The sequence below is a fragment of the Dendrobates tinctorius genome, unplaced genomic scaffold, assembly GCF_039654945.1.
Source record: "Dendrobates tinctorius isolate UK_male_01 unplaced genomic scaffold, ASM3965494v1 ptg000022l, whole genome shotgun sequence".
NCBI classification, from domain to species: Eukaryota; Metazoa; Chordata; class Amphibia; order Anura; family Dendrobatidae; genus Dendrobates; species Dendrobates tinctorius.
In genome coordinates this window covers 109,746,860-109,772,639 of record NW_027361690.1, presented here as the reverse complement: position 1 = coordinate 109,772,639, position 25,780 = coordinate 109,746,860, and the positions used below count along the sequence as shown (strand labels likewise).

The 25,780-nt window shown below is 42.1% G+C and overlaps 1 long non-coding RNA gene across 1 annotated transcript in view; it reads right to left on the bottom strand.

The window, feature by feature from the left end:
- Nucleotides 1-18,524, bottom strand: part of LOC141083998 (uncharacterized) — a 30,096-nt gene extending 11,572 nt beyond the window's left edge. The window contains exons 1-2 of the long non-coding RNA XR_012230900.1: nt 18,504-18,524; nt 17,869-17,898 (exon numbers count right to left, since the gene is read on the bottom strand). This is a non-coding gene — a long non-coding RNA (uncharacterized lncRNA). The remainder of the gene's footprint in view (nt 1-17,868; nt 17,899-18,503) is intronic.
- Nucleotides 18,525-25,780: the final 7,256 nt, after the last annotated feature.

Sequence of the window (25,780 nt, the reverse complement as noted above, 5' to 3'; positions counted from 1 at the left end):
AGTGTCTGTTGCCGCACTGCAGTCAGCAGTACTCCTTGGCGTCCGCGGTTGTGACGCCGCACGCATGGTAGGTCTAGAGGGACGTGACCCTGTATCTTGGCCCAAGTCCTGTGACCATATACAGTGTGCGTGCATTCCACTGAGTCGTGTGACATCAACAGGCTCAGCCTTTGTATTTAACGCCTCTGCATCTCTGTGAAGGAACAGAGACCGCCCAGCGCACTCCGGGTGACGTTCAACCCGCGTGCATTATACTGCCATATAGTGCATCTGCCATTACATAGCAGCAGTGTAACACCTTCTGCACGGTGGACCCCGGGCGGCGAACGCACTTATTATTTTTTATTTAGTGTGTTCCCCCGTCCCTAACACAGACATAAACACGATTTCTATTCGCTCCTCACGTATTAACGTCTGCAACATGTCAATGGCTGTAAACAAAGATAAACTTGTAAATAACTCATGAAAGAATAACGTTATGCTAAAACCAAGCACACCATTGTTTTTCTTATGAAATTCTCAATAAGTTTGATGTGTCACATGACCCTCTTCCCATTGAAAAAATAAAGTTGGATCCAAAATGGCCGACTTCAAAATGGCCACCATGGTCACCACAAACAGGATGTTGATATCACCAACCATTCCCATTTTATTTAGTTGTATCCATATAAATGGCCCACCCTGTAGTGTATTTCAAAAGTACATGTCATCCAGCAAAAAAAACAAACCCTTGTATGACTATGTAGATGGAAAAATAAAAAATGGCTTATGGAAATTATTCAGTTATGGAAGAAGAGAAAAACTAAACTGAAAAAAATGGAAATTGGCAGTAGTATGAAGTGGTTAAACATTATAGAATATATATATATATATATATATATATATATATATATATATATATATATATATATAGAGTTGTGCTCAAAAGTTTACATACCCCAGCAGAAATTTTTGTTTTCTTGGCCATTTTTCAGAGAAAAAGAATGATAACAACAAAACTTTCTCTCCACTCATTGTTAGTGGTTGGGTGAAGCTATTTATTGTCAAACTACTGTGTTTTCTCTTTTTAAATCATAAATGATAACCCAAAACATCCAAATGACCCTGATTAAAAGTTCACATACCCTGGTGATTTTGGCCTGATAACATGCACAGAAGTTGACACAAATGGGTTTGAATGGCTACTAAAGGTAACATCTTCACCTGTGACCTGTTTTCTGGTAATCAGTGTGTGTGCATAAAAGCTGAGTGAGTTTCTGGGATCCAGACAGACTCTTGCATCTTTCATCCAGCCACTGACATTTCTGGATTGTGAGTCATGGGGAAAGCAAAAGAATTGTCAATGGATCTACGGGAAAAGGTAGTTGAACTGTATAAAACAGGAAAAAGATATTAATTTCTGAATAGAATGACTTCTGGTGTGGGTGCTTTTTGGTGCCCATCAGCACCCTGTGATGTTATAGGTTACCCTGATGAGCTACTATGGTAGCCTGATTTACTACCATCTTGGTACTCCTATGAAGATCAGGTACAGGGCAAGCTTCAAAGGAGGCCATTTTTTATACTATATACTGCCATACTGTTGTAAGGCACTGTATTTATCTATCTATACGTCTATCTATTATCTGTTGTTCTGTTAATCTAACTATCTGTTATCTACATAATAAAGGGTGTACTATTATTCATATGTAACCAGCTAGTAGAAGAAGAATGAGTGGAACAAGCTGCCACGAGAAGTGGTGAGTTCTCCTTCAATGATAGTCTTCAAACAGAGGCTGGACAGACATCTGACTGGGATGATTTAAAGAATCCTGCTTTGAGCAGGGGGTTGGACCAGATGGCCCAGGAGGTCCCTTCCAACTCTACGATTTTATGATTCTATGAGGTACAAGCAGCTCTGTGGAGGAACAATGAGACTCATAAAGGGAGCTTTAAAGGGGTTATCGAGGTTGGGCATAAAAATCTACAATCATTCTATGTGAACATGGACTGCTAAATTGTGACAGCATATGGCAGGTGTATGCACTGTCAGGATTCCACAAAATACTCAGAGTAAAGTGGCACTCACATGACTGCATGTATGCAATATGCATACGGTTACATGCCATCTAGATATGCTTGGTTTCTCTCAATAGGCATGCATTAAGAGAAGCCAGGTAAATTTAGTCACCACGAGACCACAAGTGTGCAAATCGCATAGTGTGTCTATCTATCTATACAGCTCTGGCAAAAATTAAGAGACCACTGCACAGTTTTATAAAAATCAGCTTCTCTACATGTTTGACAGCCATTCCATTCCAGTGTCAGTTGAATTCCAACCAGAGTACACCTCATTCTACTTAATGTGCTTCTGATTAAGTGAACACCTGAACTAAATCTTATTTAACGAAGGAAAGTATAAAAAAAACCCTGCTGTGGTGTTCACAATCCTCTTGTAAAAGGACAAGCTGGATGGCAAAACAAGTGCTAGTAATATCTCAAAAGTAATAGGAATGAAAAAATAACTTTTAACCATGCCAAATGAGTTGAAAAGAAAAGTCTTGAGTGAGGAAAATAAGGGCTCAATTCTGAATTTACTAGCAGAGGGATACAGTGAGTGTCATTTTGCCTCCATCCTAAAAATTTCTAAGACAGCAGTCCATTACAACAAGATCAAGCAGCAGACATTGGGGACAACAAAGCTACAGACCGGCAGATGGCGAAAATGACTCTCCACTGACCGGGATGACCGTCATCTAATTCGAATATCACTCAGCAACCGCAGGATGACATCAAGTAACCTACAAAAGGAATGGCAAATGGCAGCTGGGGTGAAGTGCACAGCAAGAACAGTTCCTAACAGGCTCCTAGTGGCAGGGCTGAAGTCATGTAAAGGTAGAAAAAAGCCTCTCATCAATGAGAAGCAAAGGAGAGCCATGCTGAAGTTTGCCAAAGATCATAAGGATTGGACCATAGAGGACTGGAGTAAGGTAATCTTCTCTGATGAGTCTAAGTTTCAGCTTTGCCCAACACCTGGTCGTCTAATGGTTAGACAGAGACTTGGAGAGACTTACAAGCCACAGTGTCTTGCACCCGATGTGAAATTTGGTGGAGGATCGGTGATGATCTGGGGATGCTTCAGCAAGGCTGGAATTGGGCAGTTAAATCTTTGCGAAGGATGTATGAATCAAGCTACATACAAGGTTATCCTGGAAAGACAGGTGATTCCTTCTGCTCAGGCAATGTTCCCCAACTCTGAGGACTGATTTTTCCAGCAGGACAATGCGCCATGCCACGCAGCTAGGTCAAGCAATGTGTGAATGAAGGACCACCACATCAAATCCCTGTCATGGCCAGCCCAATCTCCAGGCCTGAACCCTAGTGAAAACATCTGGAATGTAATAAAGAGGAAGATGGATAGTCACAAGCCATCAAACAAAGAAGAAATGCTTAAATTTTTATACCAGGAGTGGCATAAGGTCACCCAAAAGTAGTGTGAAAGTCTGGGGGAAAGCATGCCAAGATGCATGAAATCTGTGATTAAAAATCATGGTTATTCCACAAAATATGGATTTCTGAACTTTTCCCGAGTTAAAACATTAGTATTGTTGCTTCTACATGATTATGAACTTGTTTTCATAGCATTATTTGAGGTCTGCAAGCACTGCATTTTTTTGTTATTTTGACCATTTCTCATTTTTTGAAAATAAATACAAAATTTAGTGCTTGGAAATTCGAAGACATGTTGTCAGCAGTTTATAGAATAAAAGAGCAATTTACATTTTACTCAAAAATATACCTATAAAGAGAAAAATCAGACAAGCTGAACATTTTTTGAGATAGATAGATAGAGCTATTGGCTATAGAAGACGAGGACTAGACTAGTGGGGGAAAGGTGAGTAGGAATGTTTACTGGGTTTTTTTTCTATGTATTGAACCATGGCAGCACAGGCAGGATGAAAGATCATACTCCATGATGGGGAGAATATGCCAGAATGGGAGGCATATACAAGGATGGGTGGACATATACCAGGTTGGGGGACATATTAGGATGTGGGTAGCATATACCAGGATGAGGGAGCATATACCAGGAAGAGGGGGAGCATATACTAGGATTGGGGAGCATGTACCAGAATGGAGGAGCATATACCTGGATGGGGAGCATATACCAGGATGGGGGAACACCACTGATTGGCATATTTCTGTATATGCTGTATAGGTAGAAAACCGTGTGTGAAAACAACACCACCCCACAGTTTTGACAGAGGCATTGAGAGTAACACCCATACTGCACCTGATGACAATTTGAAGTAAGTGCTAGAAGCTGTGCATGGACACTTGTGTAACTTACTGTTTCTATCTCTGCTCTCTGACAGTGTCTTCTTTCAAAGTGTGGACAGAAGCCAACGCTGTGCTCATTTTTCCAAAAACTTCTACGAATGCTATAAAACCAGGTAATCTTTAAAAGGAGACAATGGAAAAAACTGTAGCAAGTAATTGCAGCAATACCCCTTGATGACATCCTTTTCCAGGGAGATGTGTAGGGTATTTCATAATAAAGTAAATGACAAAAGTGCTTAGGGTATAAAGATAGTTATTTAGAAATTACATTTTAGGAACCAGACCACCCCTTTAGGCTATGTGCACACGTAGCGGAACTCTCGCGGAAGTTACCGCGAGAATTCCGGAATTCCATTCAGCGGGAAAATCGCATTTTAAATTCCCGCGATTTTCCCCCGGAAAAACTAGCGATTTGCAAGCGTAATTAGCTTGCAGAATGCTAGCGTTTTCCAAGCTGTCTCTAGCAGAACTGATTGACAGGTTGGTCACACTCGTCAAACACTATGTTTGACAAGTGTGACCAACTTTTTACTACTGATGCTGCCTATGCAGCATCAGTAGTAAAAGATAAAATGTAAAAAATAAAAAATATTGTTATTCTCACCTTCCAGCATCCCGCGCAGCCTTCCTGCCTCTCTCCACGCTCCCTGACCCAGTAATCCTTTGCGCGAATGACCGCGAGATGTCACACTCCCACGAAATCTCAACGTCATCGCGGTGATTCTCGCAAAGGATTACTTGGACCAGGAGCGTGGAGAGAGGCGGGAAGGCCTCGCGGGACGCCGGAAGGTGAGAATAACAAATATTTTTTATTTTAATTCTATTTTTTACAGGGATATGGTACCCAGAGCCCGGAGTAGAATCTCCTCTCCTCCAGGTCTTGGGTACCATCCGTAAATGTTCTGCTTACTTTTCGCATGGTGTGCACAGCCACATGCGGGAAGTAAGCAGAACAATGCAATCCTATGGGTGCGGGATCGCCGCGATTCTGCTAAATTACTGAGCATGCTGCGTTTTTTACCGCAAAGCGACTCCGCAGCGGAAAAAAACGCAGCATTAGCACAGCATTGCGGAATCCCATAGGAATGCATGGGATGCTTATTTTTCGCGGGAAAATCGCGCGTTTAAAACCAACGCGAAAAAACCGTGACGTGTGAACTCAGCCTTAAGGACCCTTTACACAAACCGGTAATCAGGAACATGCATTTTTCTGAAAGCTCATTATGTAAATGGGCCTAAATTTATATATCGAGTAGTGAGTAATAACACTTTATCCAGTGATATTATTAACATCTAATTAACATAGTAATACCATAGATGATTGTTTATGTATGATCATCAGCCAGGTGACTACTTCAGACTCTTCTAGTGTCATTGAATGAACTCTGACTCCCATTATGATTAGTCATGTAACTGCTGGCGAGCCATGTGGAAAATATGCTTCCATAACAGATGGAGAGCTGCAGACTTCCTAAGCTTGCCCGAGGTTACCGCAAGATGCCTCACCGGTGAAATATGAATATCTCCTCTTCATATGTGATAGTCTGTGGAGTTGCTTTTCGTGATCATTTGGCTGTACTATCCTCTCGGCTTTTTCAGACCCTTCGCTTACAGTATAAATGTTGTCTCACCCAGTCCTGCACTCCTGCCCTGAGATTCACCCACAGTCTTAGCATCCCTAGGAGCATTGTGCCTTGTTTATCTGCCATTGTCTCCCAGCAGGGAGCACATTGCCCTGGAACTGACCCTAGCATGCAATAGCCAACTAGGAACACACAGACAAGAAAGTCTTTTCTACCAGGTTACAGGCTGCGCTATAATTCAGCAGCTCACTAGTTCCCATCTATTTTGTACCAGTTGTATTTTTATGATATCCAAAAACACGAGGGACAGGTAGGATTGACCTTGAAGACAGCAGATCAATTTTAGAGTTAATGCCATTAATTCTGTGAGCAAGTGTTTGGATTCCAGTTCATTATGTGTTTCATGCATATTAGAAGTCTATATACAGTATATATATATATATATCTACTAGGACTTTATTTAACTATCCGGGTACTTTATCAATATACTAGATTGAGGGCATTGAGCACTTGGCACTTTATTAATTTTCCTTATATTTACAACCTGATTACCATTTGAGTCGCCCTCTGCATTATACTAGCCCTATTTTTGATATACGGTACTTATATTCTTATTTTTGGTCTGGGCCATCCTTTATATGAGGCATTCTGCTGTTATATAATCATGCAATTAGTTTTAATTATTAATAAAAATGTATTTTTAATCATATGGATCTCTGTTTCACTATGTACACTTTTTTCATGGGGTTATTTTTATTATTATTATTATGCATTTATATAGCGCCATTTATTCCATGGCACTTTACATGTGAAAAGGGGAAAAAATAGACAAGTATAATAAACATGTGTAAGACAAGGGACACACAAGTACATAAGGAGAGGGGACCCTGCCCGCGAGGGCTCACAGTCTACAGGGATGGGTGAGGATACAGTAGGAGAGGGTAAAGCAGGTCATGCTGTGGTTCAGTAGACCGAGGATCATTGCAGGCTGTAGGCTTGTCGGAACAGGTGGGTCTTCAGGTTCTTCTTGAAGGTTTCCATTGATGGTGAGAGTCTGATGTGTTGGTGGTTATCATATTAACGTGAAGTGCCATTACTTACTACTTTGGACAAAGATTTTGTGATTTATGGTAGTAATCTAGTAGACTTTTTTCAGTTTTCGTAAAGTTCTGATGCATGAAAAATTAACTCAATATGTTTTGATTTTAGTTTTGTTGTTCTGAGTTGTAGCGTCCAATAGATGGGCATGGTATAGTGTCACCAGTATATATTGCCCTCGCTAGAACACTTGAAATACTAATGTATTGCCCGATTAGGATTTTTTCTTATATATTATTACATTATTCTAATTTTATTGGTTAAATTATTATTTATCAGTTAGTAGATTTGCGTTACAGTGTCTTGGCTTCACCACAGTAGTGTATTTCATTGATCACTTTGTTTTGCATATATCATTTTGCAATAACCTCAACTGTGGCGCCCCTGAGGGTTCAGTCACCACAGAGGTACTGCACCTCAACCAGAGGTGTAATATCCCACTTCTCAGGTAAGTGAGAGACACCCAACCACACTCAGAACACCTGACAAGTATTCTGACACTCACCTCACACTTACACTATGGCCAGGCAGGGATTGACTCGCCCTGTTTGGATAGCAATGGGTGCTGGGAGGTGGGCGGAGCAGGAGAGCAGAAGGGGAAGTTAGGGAGATTCCCGTTAGGGGGAGGAAGTGAACGGACGTGTTGTCCAGCAGCTCCTATGCTGGAGGAGCTGCTGGGGGAGGATGAGGACGGAAGGAAGGTTCCCTAGAAGAGGGAAGGGATTCTAGAGGCACGGTATAGGCAGAGGCCACCCGTGGGGCTTGTTCCACGCTGATAGCCATCAGGTGGAGAAATCAGGTCGCAGAGGTGACTCGGCCCCTTAGCCTAGTGGAGTGAACTAAGGACTTATCTAGCAAAGACGACAGCTGTGGCCACTTTATAGGTCACAGCCACTTTCCACAGTTATCTCGCTGGAAAGGCAGCAAGGTTTAGGATCAAAGAAACAAACTGTGCACGTTATCCATCAGGATCCGTAGCTGCTGGCCTTGGACACTGACTGCGAGGTGTTGCGTAGGAGAAGGCGGGAAAAGCAACACAGTGAGATGGCAAGGAAAGGTACATATTGAGGGGAGTGCTGGAAAGGTGTACTCTATCCATCTGGGAAGTTTGCTGGACTCCTGGCCTGAAGGACGCAGCACCAAGTGGGCATCTGCATGCAACTGAACTGTGAGTAAAACTATCGGAACTGCACTCAGCTGTGTCATTACCTTCTTCCTGCGCCAACTCACTGGGCACTGCTACAACCTTTATCTCATACTACATCATCTATTCCTTTAACATCTACTCATCTGCCCTGGGACAACAGCTCTACCTGTGGAGAGCTATTCCATCTTTTGCTGCATCATACCATCTGTCCCAGAGGATCTGCACTGTAGCGTCGGCTTAACACCTTCATTGCTGAGTACCACAGGTGGGGTCACGAATTGCCTACATATAAACTTTATTCAGCTTCATTCCACCTATTTTACATGGACACCCAGGGCCACGGGCCGGGTCACCGCCACCGTGACACATCCCTTTGAGACACCGGCCTGGTACCGAGTAATCCCACAGCCCTGGGGGTGATCCACAACATTCCAAATAAAAGGGCTTTTCTGGCTTAGATACAGATAATAAATACCTCTTAAGTTAAGGTCACAATTCTGGAACACACATCAACCGCAAGGATGGTGTCATGTCTCAAACTATAAATTTGGAGATAGCCACACAAGTCTCTCCATTCACTAGTTGGTAAGTTTAAAAAAAAATTAAACACGATATTCAGGCCCTTATTTGTTACTGGCCACCGTAGATCTGGTGCCTAGGGCGGCAGTTCCAGGGGGCAGCGTCCTGGTCGAGATTTGAAAAAAAATCTCCCTCCTCCAGACTCTTTAAGAAAAAGCGGAGGAGAGAGGGAGCTCATCACATTCATTTGTATTTGCATCTTTAAAACGTGAATACAAATGCTCCTCCGTTCGTGCCAGCACTTCTGGGGTCAGTGGAGATTCATTCTGCTCCATGACTTGACGTGCGGCAAATTGTGCTTACGCTACTGACGTCATGTCAGGGTGATGAGAGGACCTCATCTCGCTGCCAACATCAATGCAGACTGCCACGGAGGAAGACAATCTGGATCCTGGAGCAGGTAAGTGCTCAAAGAGCCAAAGATACAGCCTGGCGGGAGGGTGGGAGTTTCAGTATTTAGAACATGAGGTGGGAAGCACAGTATAGAGAACACTGAGGGGAAACACAGTATGAAGAACATGGGGAGCATAGTATCAAGAAAATGGGGGGAAGCACAGTATGGAGAACATGGGGGCAGGCTCAGTATGGAGAACATGAGGAGAAGCATGGTATGGAGAACGTGAGGAGGGAAGCATGGTATGGAGATCATGAGGAGTAGAATGCATGAGATGGACAACATGAGGGGGATGCACAGTATGGAGAATATGGCAGGGGCACATTATGGAGAACATGGGGGAGCAAGATATAGAGAACATGGAGGTAGGGAAGCATGGTATGGAGAACATGAGGGAGTAATCAAGGCCTGGAGAACATAAAGGTAGGGAGCATGGTATGGAGAACATGGGAAGGAGACTCGGAGAGGGACACGGAGAGGAAGCATGGCATGGAGAGGATGCACCACCTGGAGAACCTGAGCGGAGGGATGCATGGTATGTTGAACATGAGGGGGATTTCCATGATATGGAGAATATGAGGGAGGGGACAGCATGGTATGGACAACATGGGGGAAAGCACCATATGGAGAACTTGAGGTGGTATGCATGGTATCTCCTAAAATCAGATATACAGCCTTCCTTCTTGCTAAAAGGCATTTAATTTGTGTTAGAACACAATGTTTTTTCTTTTGAGGGTGTGTCCTACTGGCAGCTGAGGGGCTGTGCGATGAGAATGAGATTTGAACCCAGTTATGTGAACCTCTACATGGGTTGTTTGAATTGGGCCACATCTTCTGCTACAAAAGTTATACAGATTACCTGTTCATCATATGGATGTTTACTTCTGATGAGGTGCAATTGTCTGTACAGAATCTTAATAGGAACAACCGAGGACTCAATTTTTCACACAATTTTTCCCTCACAAACATTGAATTTCTAGATCTAAACATCTTTATGGACCCATACAATACCCATCTTTAATGGATCACAAACATTCCCTTCGGGCAATATAGAAGGATAAGAAAAAACTGCATGGAGGAGGCTGATTTTCTCCAAGAGGCCCGTATCCTTAAAAGGAGGTTCAAAGGGAAACATTACACAAAAAACTCATAATTGATGCCTTTAAACATACAATAACTATGTAACACAAAGACTGTATATCCCAAAAAAACAAAAAACTGTAACACCATTCTCAGCCAAATACATTAATGGGGAGAGAACAGAATCAAATACGGTTTGATAACCACCTTTAATCAGTCTCACAAACTGATAAGACGTGTGTTGTCAAAACATTGGAGGATACATACCAATAACCACATACTTTCAGGGAACATTCCCACACACCCGAATATTGTTTTCAGGAGAAACCTGAATCTTATGAATTATGTTGCTTCTAGTAGAACAAGACAAAACCATTCAAAAACATTATCTTCACAGTCTATATTCAGCAATGGAATAGTTGGTTCTTACCAATATCATAGAAAAGGCTGTTTGTGTTGTAAGATGGTGAGGCATGGGTAAAAAAATATTTTCTTCATTGTCAACAGGGGAATAATTTACTATCAAGCAGTTTGCCAATTGCAATTCCAACTATAATATATTAATTAGAATGTGACTTTAGGTTGCACTATGTGGGGCAGACGACTCAGGCCATACACAATAGAATGAATGGGCATAGACACAATATAAAAACGGGCATTGTGCAGCATAGTCTATCTAAACATTATTTAACTGAACATAAAGATTCTACTGATCTAAGATTGAGTATAATAGAAAAAATACTCGAAAATTTATCAAATCGACTGCAGAGATTGATCAACACGAAATCTGTGACCGTTACTCAATTCTCACTTCTCAAGGCTAAGCTGTGAGTCAGAATGGACAAGGAGTCCAAGGTCAGAAGCCAGGAGGGTATATCATAAACAGAAGGAAGAGATAAAAGCATGGTCAAGTAATGCTCCGAGGTCAGAGCAGAACAGGTTGAACAAACGGATGGTCAGAACGAGGTCCAAGGTCAGGCAACAATACATCAAGAAAACAGAACTCAAGGCACAGGCAGCACAGGCCTCACTTGTTGAATGTACATCTAGCACAGGTCTGGAGAAACAGCTCAGTTAAGTAGCATGGCAATCACCTGAAATAATGAACAGACGACGCTTCCCAGTCTCAGATTGAATAGTCAGCTGTCAATCAATCAACACACAGCTCAGCTCGCCCCTGTACTAGATTGGATGACCAAGCTGTCAAAATACTGACAGCTTCATCATGTCTCTGTACTGGATTGGACAGCCGACCTGTCAGTAACTGCATTCCAGACACACTGAGGGGTGGAAGCGTGACAGAATCTTTTTGGATATTCAAGCTCTCTACACTCAAGCCTGATGGCCTAAATTAGTGTATAGAAAACTAAATGTAATACCGGGAGTTTTGGGCACTGAAGCAGTATCACATGGTAGTCAGGAAACATGAGTGTTCAATGTTATGTGACTTTTATTCATTTGCCCCCTTTTTTTTAAATGTCCCTTGTGGTGATAAGTTAACTTGTACATGGGTCGTGTATATGAAGTGTTGTTATTTCATATAACTTGAATATTGTGTTTGAGTTCTCTGTTATGGCTATATGATGTTACACCATTTGCAATTGATTAAGAATGGAGACAACGTTCATTGGCATAATAGAATTACCACCTGGTTTGTTCAGCATTTCCTTTGTTAATTAACACCATCATTAACACCAATATTTTTAAAAAATATTTTTTTTCCTATCTAGATTGGACATCTGTGGGCAGCGCTGACAAGATCACCCCAAGAAAAAAAATCTTTGTCCTAGACTCCCTTTCAGCAAGCTTAAAATTAATTTCACCCAACGATTGAACATTTTGCTCATTCATGTGGGGATTGACAACCTGTTTACATATATTGATAATCCGTTTCCCACTATAGGGTGCAGTGTCAAAGGGGTTGTTTGTCCTAAAACTACAAATATGCTGTCACTCTGAGTAACTGCAGACTTGTGAGTCCTCACATCGTGCACTGCTTGCTGTAAGTATTCTCCAATGTCAGCTTTGCCAACGGTGGACATGTGACTACAAGTATTTGATTTGCATATTTCCAGACACAATCCAACTATGTAAGTAAATTAAGCAAAACTGCACCCATCTAGTTGGATTATTGCTGGGAGCATGCATATCACATACTTCTGACACATGATCACCATTATCAACGCTGACACAAGAGAATCCTGACAGCAAGTGCAGTGTGTAATGTTTAGATTCGCAAGTCTCCAGTCACAAAAAGCGACTGCACATTTGTAGTTTTAGACTGAGAACACATTTAATGCTTATTAGGCTACTTTCACACTTACGTTTTTTTGCTGCGCGGTTTTTGCGCACACAAACGCATGAAAAAAGCGCATCTTGCGTTTGTGTGCTTTTTTGCGGGTTTTGGTGCGTCTTTAAAAAAAAAAGCATTTTTTTGCGCATACGTGCACATTACTATGCGCACGTATGTGCACCCATAGACTATAAAGGGTGTTTTGCTGTAAAAAAGCACATTGCGTGCGCATGCGTTTTTTGGGGGCAAGTCGGACGCACAAAAAATGCAACAGGATGCATTTTGTGCGCCCGAGCACACACTACAAAAAAACGCATGCGCATACAAACGCGTACAAATGCATGTGTATGCGCACATATGCGCACCCATGTTAAAGTATAGGGAAAAAACCGCATGCGTTTTTATGTGCTAAAAACAGCGCAAAAAACGCAAGTGTGAAACCAGCCTTAAAAGGGTTTTTTCAAGTTGGAAGGTTATCTACACCATGGGTGGTCAAACCCCCAGCATTGCCAACAACTGGAGCAGAGGTTGCACTACCGCTCCATTCATTCTTAATGGGAGTAACGGACACTACAGAGTGCAGCGTTCTGCTGATCTTTGGCTTTCCCCTTAGAATGAATGGAGCAGTAGTGTAGATGCCTCTGCTCCATTCAATCAGGGTTCTTCAGGTCCACAGTCCTCAGGATCGGTGAGAACCACGGCGCTTGGACCCACAGTGATTGGAAAGTTATTTCCTATCCCGTGGGTAGGAAATAACTTTCAAATTCAAATATCCGCTGTCACAACACAGCTGTCGGGTGACCCAGGAACAGGGGCTCCTTCCCTGTCCCTAACACTAGGGACCACCCTTCCTCACCCTGCTCCCCAGCATACTTCAGATAGCGAAGATGCCAGGGCCTCCACCCTTCCCTTATCTCCTAAGTTAGCCCTCCGTCTGTTCTCTTCCCCCACCCAGGGAAGAGGGGATGCTACTGTGCACCATAGTACATCAATCTGACAAACAAGGCAACACAAACAAGGTGTTACAGAACCACTCAGCACCCAGAATATGTTGTGCAGTTATATGTATATATAATAGGTTCCATGCGAGATGCATGTCCCTAATGTATCAGCAGTGTCTGCCCTCCCCCCACCTTTGTAATTCCCACAGTAAACCTCCGCAGGCTCCAGCCACCTGCGGCTTTTGTAATGCATGTCTGGCCTGACGCTTGTCTATTGGTCGGCCCTCTGTATCTGTGTGATATATTCTGTGTCCTGTGAGTAAAGTGTTGTCAGACTGGAAATACATGGAGAAGCAGTGATCTTTTATATGCGCCCATGCACTCAGAGGAATTCCAGCCAGCGTCATTCATTCAGACTCCAGCCAACGCAGAGCGGACCTCTGAAAACACGGGGTGGTACTGAAAGAGGTACCCCAGCTTGGAAGACCCCGTTACACAAGGGTTAACAGAAAATGCCAGGCATACAAAATATTCACTCATATATACAGAGGAATGCGCCGGGGTGTGAAGGTAGGGGAATAAACCAAAATAGAGAAGGATAAGGAATTACCACTCTTACAAACCAAGCAACAGTCACTAATAACTCCTTCAACTCTTCTTCTCATGGGAATTCCTCTGCAGCAATAAAGCTAGCTCTGACAAGGATTAGTAACAGAGCCCAGATTATAAAGGGAAAAGGCATGGCTAACTGAGCACAGCTGTGAGCACAGGAATTTCCAATATGGCCAAATAACCCCTGTTCTGTCAGAAGAAATAAATACATTTAAAATGAAGGAGAAGTGCTTCTTTTTAGTGCCAGAGTAGGAGCAATCAGACTCTGCGATCTTCTGGCTTCATACTGTCGCGGTAATCCCGTGACATCCGCTTTAAAAGGTATCTAAACTTTTGGGATATTTGTTATGTTTTATGCCCATTCTGAGTAGATTGGTGGGTCACCCAGTTCTGGGGACCTCCTAGAAGACTGCAGCTCAGTAAACAGGAAAGCATGCACACAGCACAGAGTTGATCCTGTGAATAGAAAGTCATAGGCCTGTCTCCTGCACGGTGCATTTCTGAGAGGTCATTTGAGCAATTGGTAGGGGTCTCAGTTCCCACCCCATGATGCCCCTTCTCTAATTTACTGTACTGACGGTGTTTCTGGTGATGTAGTCAAATAGATGTTGCAATCTTTAAATTTATTCAACTTGCTATGAAACATTATAAAGGTCAGTGTGCTGGATTAAAAATTCCTCCCTCCATAATGGACTGTGAGCAGAACCTGTTGATATCTGCTTATTTAGCCAAATTTAGTCTAATGTGTATGGGGGTCCTAACTAGTATCTGAAGGGTATATGTAAGGGGGTGACATAGGATTACCGCCTTGCTCTGCTACCCTCTAATGGTTCTTAATGTGTAACTGTTTACATATATTAGTTACTGTAATGTCGTTGTTAATACTCGGTGGTACTGCTACATGTAAAATATGTATTACCCTGCATAGTCAATGGTACTGCCACACTCTTTTCATTGTTACCATTTTATGTACAATGTTGTATATGCGTTATGTTCCTGTAATGTAATACTGTGTAAGATAGGGAAAGTAAAGTGCACCCTTCGGACATTAGAGGGGGCACCTTAGTGTTATAGTTCTCATAGCTAAGGGTAAGTGTAGTTCCTTTGGGGGCCACTAGATGGGGGCATACTAGTGTGCACGGCTAGAATATGTTATAGGTAGTTTGTAAGGGGTTAAAATAGGAGGGGCTGCCGGGTGGTAAGTCAGGAGTTTTAGGAAGTTAAGTCAGATGGGGCCAGGGTGCCGAAGTGTCCACATGGGCTACAGACCCCGAACGGCTTGGCAGCCACGCAACGTTAGGTAGCTGCAGCCCACGTTATCCTCAGCCACTGGGCATACAGGAGAAAGAAGATGTGGTGACTCAGTCTGGGTGGACGCCTTTAAGGTGGGAGTCGGTTGGAATGAGGAGCTGAAGGAAGCTGGAGCTTCAAAGGGAATGGTACAGATGGGCCGGATGCTTTTCCAGAGGCAACCAAACCGGGTGGCTGATGATTTAGAGTCTGGGGTTAAGCAGACAGAAGGAATTGTCATCATGGAGAGATTAGGACAGGAAGGATCTGGGGAGCAGTCTGAGACGGTCCGGGACAGAAGCATCAGCAAAGTAGGGAAACATGAGGAAACAAGTGAATTCCATAATGTACCAACTGTGGACTTAACGTGTGAAGTTCTAAGTAAAGAGAATGTTCAAGTTATCCTGGACTGTGTCTCTATTACTGGAGGTCGCCTGGAAGAGGGGCTGTCGCCACCTGGGAAGTGCCCAGGGGGACCTGAACCTGGAGATGCAGGTACGCTGAGAAGTTGAATACAGATCGTCGGGACACAGATGCTTCAGTTTCTCTGGCCATGACTACAGTTGGCCGGTGGAAACCGCATCTGGAGGCACATTTGCCGCTCTCCTATATTCTGACAATCTCATTACCTTAGAGAGATTATTCTCCTCATAACTGAAGAAGGTCACATTGACCAAAATGTCTTTTTTCATGTACTACAATAAACCTCCTTGCAAATACCTTTAAGTTGAGTGCTAGGTTTATATTTGTTGCTTTAACGGTTTGGGAACCTAACCTTAGCACCATCCTGAGTTGTGCTCACGGTGTTCTTTCTATACATGACTACAGTCCTGGCCTCCTCTTAAATTTACACACTGTCAGGATATGCGCACACAACTTCTTTTAGACATCTGTGAATGACTAAAATTTTTCACACAGAAGGCGCTTAAGGAGACATAATTGTCACTTTGCTCTGAAGGCGCTTAAGGAGACATAATTGTCACTTTGCTCACACATAGCAACGCACCAGCGATCCCGACAACGATATGACCTTATCAGGATCGCTGGTGTGTTGCTACATGATCGCTGGTGAGCTGCCAAACAGGCAGCTTCACCAGCGATCAGCACCAGCGACACGGGGGTAACAAGCGACGAACGTCGCTTAGTTTCCCACTGTGTACCTTAGTTACCAGCGCGCTGGTACAGAGCTGGTAACCAAGGTACACATCGGGTTTCTAAGCAGTGCGCGGCACTTAGAAACCCAATGTGTACCTTGGTTACCAGCTCCCTGCACCAGCGCACTGTTAGCTAAGGTACACATCGGGTTTCCTAAGCGCTGCGCGCCGCTTAGAAACCCTCTGTTTACCTTAGTTACCAGCTCCTGCTCGCTGATCGCTGGTCTCCCGCCTGTCACATGCAGCGATGCGTGCTGGCCAGCGGGAGACCAGCGATGAAAAAAAATGTCCTGGCCATTCCAGGACGATCAGCGATAACCGGCAGGGGGGCCGGACGCTGGTAAGTGTCACACACAGAAATCTCGCTGGTGAGATCGCTGCTGCATCACAAAACTTGTGACTCAGCAGCGAGCTCGCTAGCGAGATCGCCATGTGTCACGGGGCCTTTACTTTGCTTTGTTTTGTTATCTTTTCAGACATCTTTTAGCAAAAAGTTTTTGTTTATTTTCTTTTTTAAATAAGCTAGTAAGTAGTTTCCAAACAGAAGACACCCAAATAATGAACTGCTAACTTCTTTTAGCCACTTCATGTCTTAAGTGTAATATTATTATTATTATTATTATTATTAATAATAATAATATTATATGCAAATTCATGACTAATAGTAGTTAGTAGTATAGAGAAACATTGAGGCACGTGAGTCCAAAGATGTAATCTATATTTCATTGTGTTTACCAACACATGTTTGGCATAGACAACAGAACCGACGTTTCAGACAACATAGGCCTTGTTCACGTTTATCTAAACAAAGCATAGAAATACCATATATAAGAAGAAAACAACGGAAAATTTATATATATATAATAACAATAATTATGGACATTATCATTGAAAATGAAGAAAAATGTTAAAAATATACTTGAGAGCTCAAATCTCGGAGGATTACCATCACTCAAGTAAGCAGGAACTGTTTTTCAGACAATGTATATAACAAACAATACACTTGATTCCAATCACTATGAAGTGGTTATAAGGTATAATAGTGATCCCAATAGTAGTAACATGATCTAACACCGGAACTAACAGTATATTTGAACAGCAGCACATTTGGACATTTGGATGTCAGTGTAAAATGTAATGGACATAATTGAAGTGATTATGTTTATAAAAAAAAACACAGTACATAAAAATAATGGAGGGAAAATGAATCCAAAGATGGTCAGTCAGGTATCAGATAGATATCAAGTATAAGAAACCTAAAAAGGACAAGGTGATAATAATAGACAGTCAGAGCTACCAAGACCTGCAAACATGAAATGGAAAGTAATCAGATAACAGAAAGCATAAGAATCTATTATATGGAACCATGACAATTACCTTATTCAGGAAAATCAAGAAAGGTGATGTCTGCAAGATATAAAGAAAGAAGGACCTGAATCTGAAATGAATTAGTGCAAAGTGAAATCACAGAGAAGTTGTGAGTAAAAAACGGTTACCAGGAGATCAGCGTGGCCAGTGGTGCAGTGCAGAGTGCCTATTTAAGTAGTGCGGGGAAGAAGAGTCAGCTGTGCAAATTGATGTTCTGGTCGCATAAGCGCGAGAGAGATAAAGGAAAACCGCGTGTACATGGGAGTGCGAGAAAGTGAGGGCGGAAAATGGTCATATAGCTAGAGTGTGCGTGTGCAAGAAGCCAGAAAGCAGATGCCCAAAAGTCCTATGCGAAGTTTAAGTAAGAGGGAAGGAAAAAAGGGGGAAGTGCACGAGCGCGAGTGACTCATGCATAATAGCAAAGTGATTGGCGCTGACAGAGCAGTAAATAGGATGAAAAATGAGGGGAATAGTTGGAAAGAAGAAAAGGAAGAAGAAAATGACCTAATTAAATGGAAGAAAGAGGGATAAAATAAAGGAAAGTGAAAAGAAAAATGGTAAAAAGGGAGTTGAAGAGACTAAAATAACTAAAGAGGGGGTCAAGGAAGACAAACATGAAAAGCCATGAAATACAACGTGGATACCTGATAGACTGCTAGTTGACCTGGAGAAAAGAGAAAATAATAAAGGAGAAAAAAATTAGTAAACAAAACTAAACAAGTAAGCCTGAAAGGGGACTACGTAAAAGGATACCTAGCGGAAAACTTCATATTCTGTGTTGAGGCCATATGGTTCCATAATGTTGAGTGTGTATATCCAGAAAGCCTCTCTTTCTTTTAATCTGAGAATCGTATTACCTCTCTCCTCGATAAAGGAAATTGTCTCAATCACTTGATAGCGTAATTGCGCTATGTTATGATTAGCTGCAACAAAATGTGTTGGAATGGGTAGGAAGGCTTTCTTACAACGAATAGTAGATTTGTGCTGCGAGATATGGTCTTGGATATGTTGGGTGGTCTCACCATCACATCCAAGACCGCACGGGCATTTGATAATATATATGACATATGATGAATCACAGGTATAGAAGCCATTGATGGGAAATTGCCTGCCCGCCCTTGGATGAGAAAATGAATCTCCCTTAGTGATGTTGGAGCATTGAAGGCAATGGAGACAGGGGAAAGTCCCTCTACATGGAGTGGCTAAGAAGATCTGTAATTTTTCTGGTCAGCTAGAGATAATCTGCCCAGGCCAATATTTTTCTCAAATTCTGAGGTTTTTTGTGGCACATAAGGGATGGCATAGTAAATTCGGGAACTTTAGGATAAAAATTTCCCAATAAACAGCAGTGAAAGGTGAAAGGATGGTACATGTTAACTACTCTGATCCTGGGTGTAGCATTACTTGAAACAGATGAGGAGGAGATAAAAGACATTAACAGTGACTCAGGATACCCACGATCCATGAATTTTTGTTTATTTTCTCTCAGTCGGGACATGCGAATGGGGCCCTCCGAAACAATTTGATTGATCCAACAGAATTGAGATCGTAGGAGTGATTTTTTCACATGAGTTTGGTGAAAACTTGTAAAGTAAAGGAGTCTGTTTCTGTCCATTGGTTTGACATATAAGTCAGTGCTAAGAGTGCCCTTGTCAAATATTATAACATTGGAATCCAAAAAGTTAATTTGAAGAAAGTCATACTGAATAGTAAACTGAAGATTTGGGACCTGTTGGTTGATAAAGGTGTGAAACTCATTCAGTGAGGCTAAATCACCCTTTGAAATCAGAAAAATATCATCAAATGTATCTCTTCAAGAGCAGAATGTTCTTCAGGAAGAGTACATTAGCATAAACAAAAAAAGACTCAAAATGTGCCATAAAGATTTTTGCATATGGGGGTGCGACAATAGACCCCATGGCTGTCCAATTTTTTTGTACAAACAATTGGTCTCCAAACATTTTTTTTTAGTAAGAATCAGTGTTAACAAAGATGCAGAATGATTTTTGATCAGAGGTAAATGCAGTATTGTCATTAAGAAAATTAGTCACTGCCAAAATACCTCTAGAGTGTTCAATGCTGGTGTATAGACTGTTGACGTCCATTGTCACTAATATGAACAAGGGGGGGACACATTGAATATTCTGTACGTGTGACAAAAAATCAGAGATATCATGAAGATAAGATGGAATACAACACATCAGTGGAGAGAGAGTTTTATCCAGGACTATGGCTAACGGAGACAATACGGAGTTGGTGGAGGCCACTACATGTCTGCCTGGTGGATGTGCAAGATCTTTATGAATTTTGGGTAAGGTATAAAACTGGTGTCACTGGGTGCATGTTGATGATAAATTCCCTGAGTTTAGAATCTATGTTTCCAAGAGACCTAAAGTGATCAACCAACTCTCGTATGTCCCAGGCAACAGCAGATGTAGGATCTCTAGAAACCGGGAGATAAATGTCCTCATTACTCAACTGAGAATGATCTTGAGAAACATAAAAGGACTTGTTCATAATAGGACTTGTCCCTTTATCAGTAGTTTTAATAATAATCTAACTGACTGACCCGAAGATCATTAATTGTTCTCTGTTCAATTTTGGAGATATTGCTATACACCAGTAGACAGCCTTGATGTATAGCTTTTGAAGGGAATCTGTCACATATTTTTTGGTATATAAGCTGCAGCCACCGCCATCAGGGGGTTATCTACAGCATTCTGTAATGCTGTAGATAAGCCCCCAATGTAACCTGAAGGAGATGAAAAACGAGTTAGATTATGCTCATCCAGGGGCGGTCCGGGTCCGGTTCTAGTCTGGAGGGTGATAAGCCCCTGATGGCGGTGGCCGCTTCTTATATAACAAAAAAAATAGGTGACAGATGCCATTTAATCTGTCTTTAATGTCCCTTTTCACAAGAGATATATATGTTTCCACTGGATGGTCTGAGGTGGAGAAAAACTGCTAGCTATATAAAGATGCAACTGTTTTAACGAAAAAGAGTCAACATTGTTGTCAGAATTCTGTGTGAAGTTGGTTACCACTAGTGTCGGATTGACTACGAAGATGTCCAGAAGTGTTAACAAAACGATCTTCAGAAAAGTGCGCTTTGAGGCAAGCATATATTCATTGATTACCAAAGTAGGGCAAAAGGAGAGACCGTTTTGAAGAATAGAGAGTTCTGGAAGAAAAAGATTGTAGGAAGTTCCATAGTTTGAAGACTGTTACCACCAGAGGAAATTTTTTTTTATTATTATTCATGAATTTACATCTTTCATTTTAAAACTCTTTCATGATTTTTTTTTTTTTTTAACATTGATACATTGCTACTATAAAATGTATTAAAACTATCCTGAATTACAGATAATAGAGCAGTAACAGAATTACTGTTATTTGTCCTAATCAAGGTTACAGGGAACTATTCCCTATGTGCTTGGGTTCTGTGGGATTTTTTTATTTTATACAGACAAGATACAGAAATAGATGATGAAAGATCTACTGATGTGAAGGAAAATACTTATTACATTTTTGGATAAGCAAACTAAACTCTCTTAGGATAATCATGATTATACTGTGATATCACAGGGGACTGTGGAGATGAGCAGCTTTATAATAAAGCCCCCATAATAGAAATGTGCTAAAAACCTCAGTGGTCAAAATACGGCACAGATTGGAAGAAATTACCCGGATACTAAACATCCCCTGTTGCTATGTAATTTTCATCACCAGCAATAAGATAATTTCTTAACAACTGTTTTTCCCATTTCTTTGCACGCCGGTCCCTGTGCCAGCTGTGTTGCCACTTTTCCACTATTAATCTCACCAGGGATTAATTCAGCCTGCAAAGTCTAATCTGCACATTATGCCCTACATAGGAATATGTTACAATTATTATCGCTTTAAATGACCCTTGCATTCCTTAAAACGACATTTAGCATGCAAAAGTAATTAGCTTTAATTACATCTCAAGCACACAGCAGGATGAACAGTAAATAGTTATGACATTACCGTTCAGATTTGTTTTTTTTCAAGCGCGTATTTTATGTACAGTGTCAAATATAAAGAATGATACAAATCTTTTTAACCCTCTGTATGACAACAGCATGGTTTCACAGATAGATCGACCCTCACTAGCCTTTTTTCACAGGCAAAACTCAAACCACGGGCTGAGATTAAATAGTTAAAGGGAATGTATCTGCAAATTTTTGCTATGTAATCTGACAACAGCACGACGCAGTCACAGAGACCCTGATTCCAGCGATGTGTCACTTCGTTTATTAGATGCAGCGGTTATGATAGAATCACTGTTTTATCTGCTGTAGATCTAGCAGTGCTCAGAATACTGAGCTCTGTATAACTCCGCCCACACCAATGATTGGCAGCTTTCTGTGTAAATTGTATAGTGACAGAACGCTGCTAATCAGTGGTGTAGGCGGGGTTGGACTGTAATGATAATCTACTGACAAAACACTGATTGTATTGAAAGAGCAAAACACAGTCCAGTAAGTGACACATCAGTAGAATCTTGGTCTTTGCTCCCACATCATGGCAATCTCTGATTACATAGCAAAAACCTGGTGACGGATTTCCTTTAAGGCAAAAGTTTTTACTTTTTTAGAAGACAGGAGCAGGAACTGCTTAAAATAACACCAGACAAAACTTATATACTAAGCAATGCCTAGTGCAGGACTAGGAGTATGCGGACAGTGTGTAAAGCAAAACCTCTTTTTAAATCCTGGTGCCATTTTCCTCCTGAAGCTATGTACCAAGTACAATAAAGAATATAATTTTGGCATTGCATGTACCTTTACATATTTAGGATTTCATTAAAGGTGTCCATTCTTATAATATCCAGGCTAAATCATTGTATCACTTGCTTTTGTGGCCTGCCAATCTGTCAAAATAGACATGAGGAGGACTCATTTACCTCTTCCTCTAATGCCATTGCCCTGGTAGTCCCTCCAGTGGTTGCACATTGCACAAGTATTCAATCCAACAATCTCACTTAAACTTGCTGAGTCCTATTTAATTAACTTTATTAATCTTTCAGGGTGCAGTTGGGCCCAGATGGCTCTGTAAACTGTGGTCTCTGTTCACACAGGATGCATTTTGGTTAGCACTGGGCAGCCTGCTTGCACTAATAGTTTGGGTGTCACCAATAGGCTGTAAGCCAGATGCTCTGCATTACCTGTACGTGAATAACGCCGCCTACAGATTATCTTTTGTGCACTAATATACCAAACAACCACACTCTCCATGGATTGGAATAATTAACAAAAAACACCTGAAAAAGCTTCCTAAGCGTTTAAAAAGGTCCCATAAGGTAGTGTAAAGCGGGAGTCACACATAGCAATCTCGCTAGCGATATCGCTGCTGAGTCACAACTTTTGTGACGTAACAGCGATCTCACCACAAACTTTTGTGATGTAACAGCGATCTCACCAGCGAGATCGCTGTTACGTCACAAAAGTTGTGACTCAGCAGCGATATCGCTAGCGAGATTGCTATGTGTGACTCCCGCTTTACACTACCTTATGGGACCTTTTTAAACGCCCGGCATCGCTTGCCATCCCTGTAAAAAAAATAGAATTAAAATAAAAAAAATATTGTTATTCTCGCCTTCCGACATCCCGCGCAGCCTTCCTCTCTCCACGCTCCGGTCCCAGTGATCCTTTGCACGAATGACCGCGAGACTTCGCACTCCCGTAAGACCGTGACGTCTCGTGGTCATTCTCGCAAAGGATTACTGGGACCGGAGCGTGGAGAGAGGCAGGATGGCTGCGCGGGACATTGGAAGGTGAGAATAACAATATTTTTTATTTTAATTCTATTTTTTACAGGGATGGTAAGCGATGCCGGGCGCTCGGCATTGCTGTGCTGATCGCTGGTGAAGCTGTCTGTGTGACAGCTCACCAGCGATCACATAGCGACTTACCAGCGATCCTGACACCTTGATATCGGTGTCGGTATCGCTGGTAAGTCACTATGTGCGATTCCAGCTTTAGTCTGTTTCAGTAAGCTCCACAATCATGAGGAAGACTGCTGACTTGACTGATGTCCAGAAGATAGTCGTTACCACACTCCAGAAGGAAGGTAAGCCACAAAAGGTCATTGCTAAAGAAGCTGGCTGATCACAGAGTGCTGTATCCAAGCATATTAATGGAAAGTTGAGTGGAAGGAAACAGTGTGGTAGAAAAAGGTGCACAAGCAACCGGGATAATCGCAGTCTTGAAAGGATTGTTAAGAAAATGCCATTCAAAAATTTGGGGGAGATTCACAAGGAGTGGACTGCTGCTGGAGTCATTGCTTCAAGAACCACCACACACAGACGTGTCCAGGACATGAGCTACAAGTGTCGCATTCCTTGTGTCAAGCCACTCATGACCAATATATAACGCTAGAAGCGTCTTCCCTGGGCCAAGGAGAAAAAGAACTGGACTGTTGCTCAGTGGCCCAAGGTGCTATTTTCAGATGAAAAAGTTAGGCTATGTACCCACGTTGCAAAAATGCTGCAGAAATTTCCGCAACATTTCCGCACTCCCGCCACGGGTAAAACACATGCGAATTCGCATGCGTTTTTCAAGCAGATAACAAGCGTTTTGCAAGCATTTCTTGCTTGCGCATTCCAAGCGATTAGTATCGCTTGGAAATAGGATGTTAAAATAATAAAAAGAATAAAAAAATATTATTCTCACCTTCCGACATCCCCCGATCTACTCTGCGGCGCTCCCGGCATCTTCCGGTCCCAGTAATGCTTTGCGCGAAGGACCTAAGATGATGCCACGCTCGCGAGAGTGCGCCTTCATCGCGGTCATTCGTGCAAAGCATTACTGGCACCGGAAGATGCTGGGAGCGTGGTGAGAGGCGGGAAGGACTCCGGGGACGAGTATATCACTATTTTTTACTTTTATTCTATTTTTTGCAGGATTATGGTACCCAGGGCCTGGAGGACAGTCTCCTCTCCTCCAGATGCGTAAAGTGAGTGTTTCACTGCAATCCTATGGGTGCGGAATCGCCGCAATTCTACAAAATGAATGGGCATGCTGCAGAATTTTCCGCTATGCGATTCAGCAGTGGAAATATCTGAATCATTAGCACAGCATTGCGGAATCCCATAGGATTATCCAGAATGCTTTTTTGCGGCGATTCGGCAGCGGAAAAATGGCGCAAAAACAAAGCAACCTGTGCACACAGCCTAAATTTTGCATTTCATTTAGAAATCAAGGTTACAGTCTGGAGGAAGAGTGGAGAGGCACACAATCCAAGCTTTTTGAGGTGTAGTGTGAAGTTTCCACGATCAGTGATGGTTTGAGGAGCCATGTTATCTGCTGATTTAGGTCCACCGCGTTTTATCAAAACCAAAAGTCAGCTCAGCCATCTACCAGGAAATTTTAGAGCATATCATGCTTCCCTCTGCATCTCTATGCCGACAAGCTTTTTTAAGATGTAAATTTCATTCTCCAACAGGACTTGGCACCTGTCCACACGACAAAAGTACCAATACCTGGTTTAAAAAACAGTGTCACTGTGTTTGATTGGCTAGCAAACTCGCCTGACCTCAACCCCATAGAGAATCTAAGGGGTATTGTCAGTAGGAAGATGAGAGACAACAGACCCAACAATGCAGACGAGCTGAAGGCTGCTATCAAAGCAACCTGGACTTCCATAACACCTCAGCAGTGCCACAGGCAGCATTGATTCAGTAATTGATGCAAGAGGAGCCCTGACCAAGTATTGAGTGCATCTACTGAACATATATTTCAGTAGGCCAACATTTCGGATTTTAAAATCATTTATCAAGCTGGTGTTTTAAAGTATTCTAATTTACTGAGAGAATGAATTTGGGTTTTCATTGGCTGTAAGCCATAATCATCAACATTAACAGATAAACAATTGAAACAGATCACTCTGTGTGTAATGA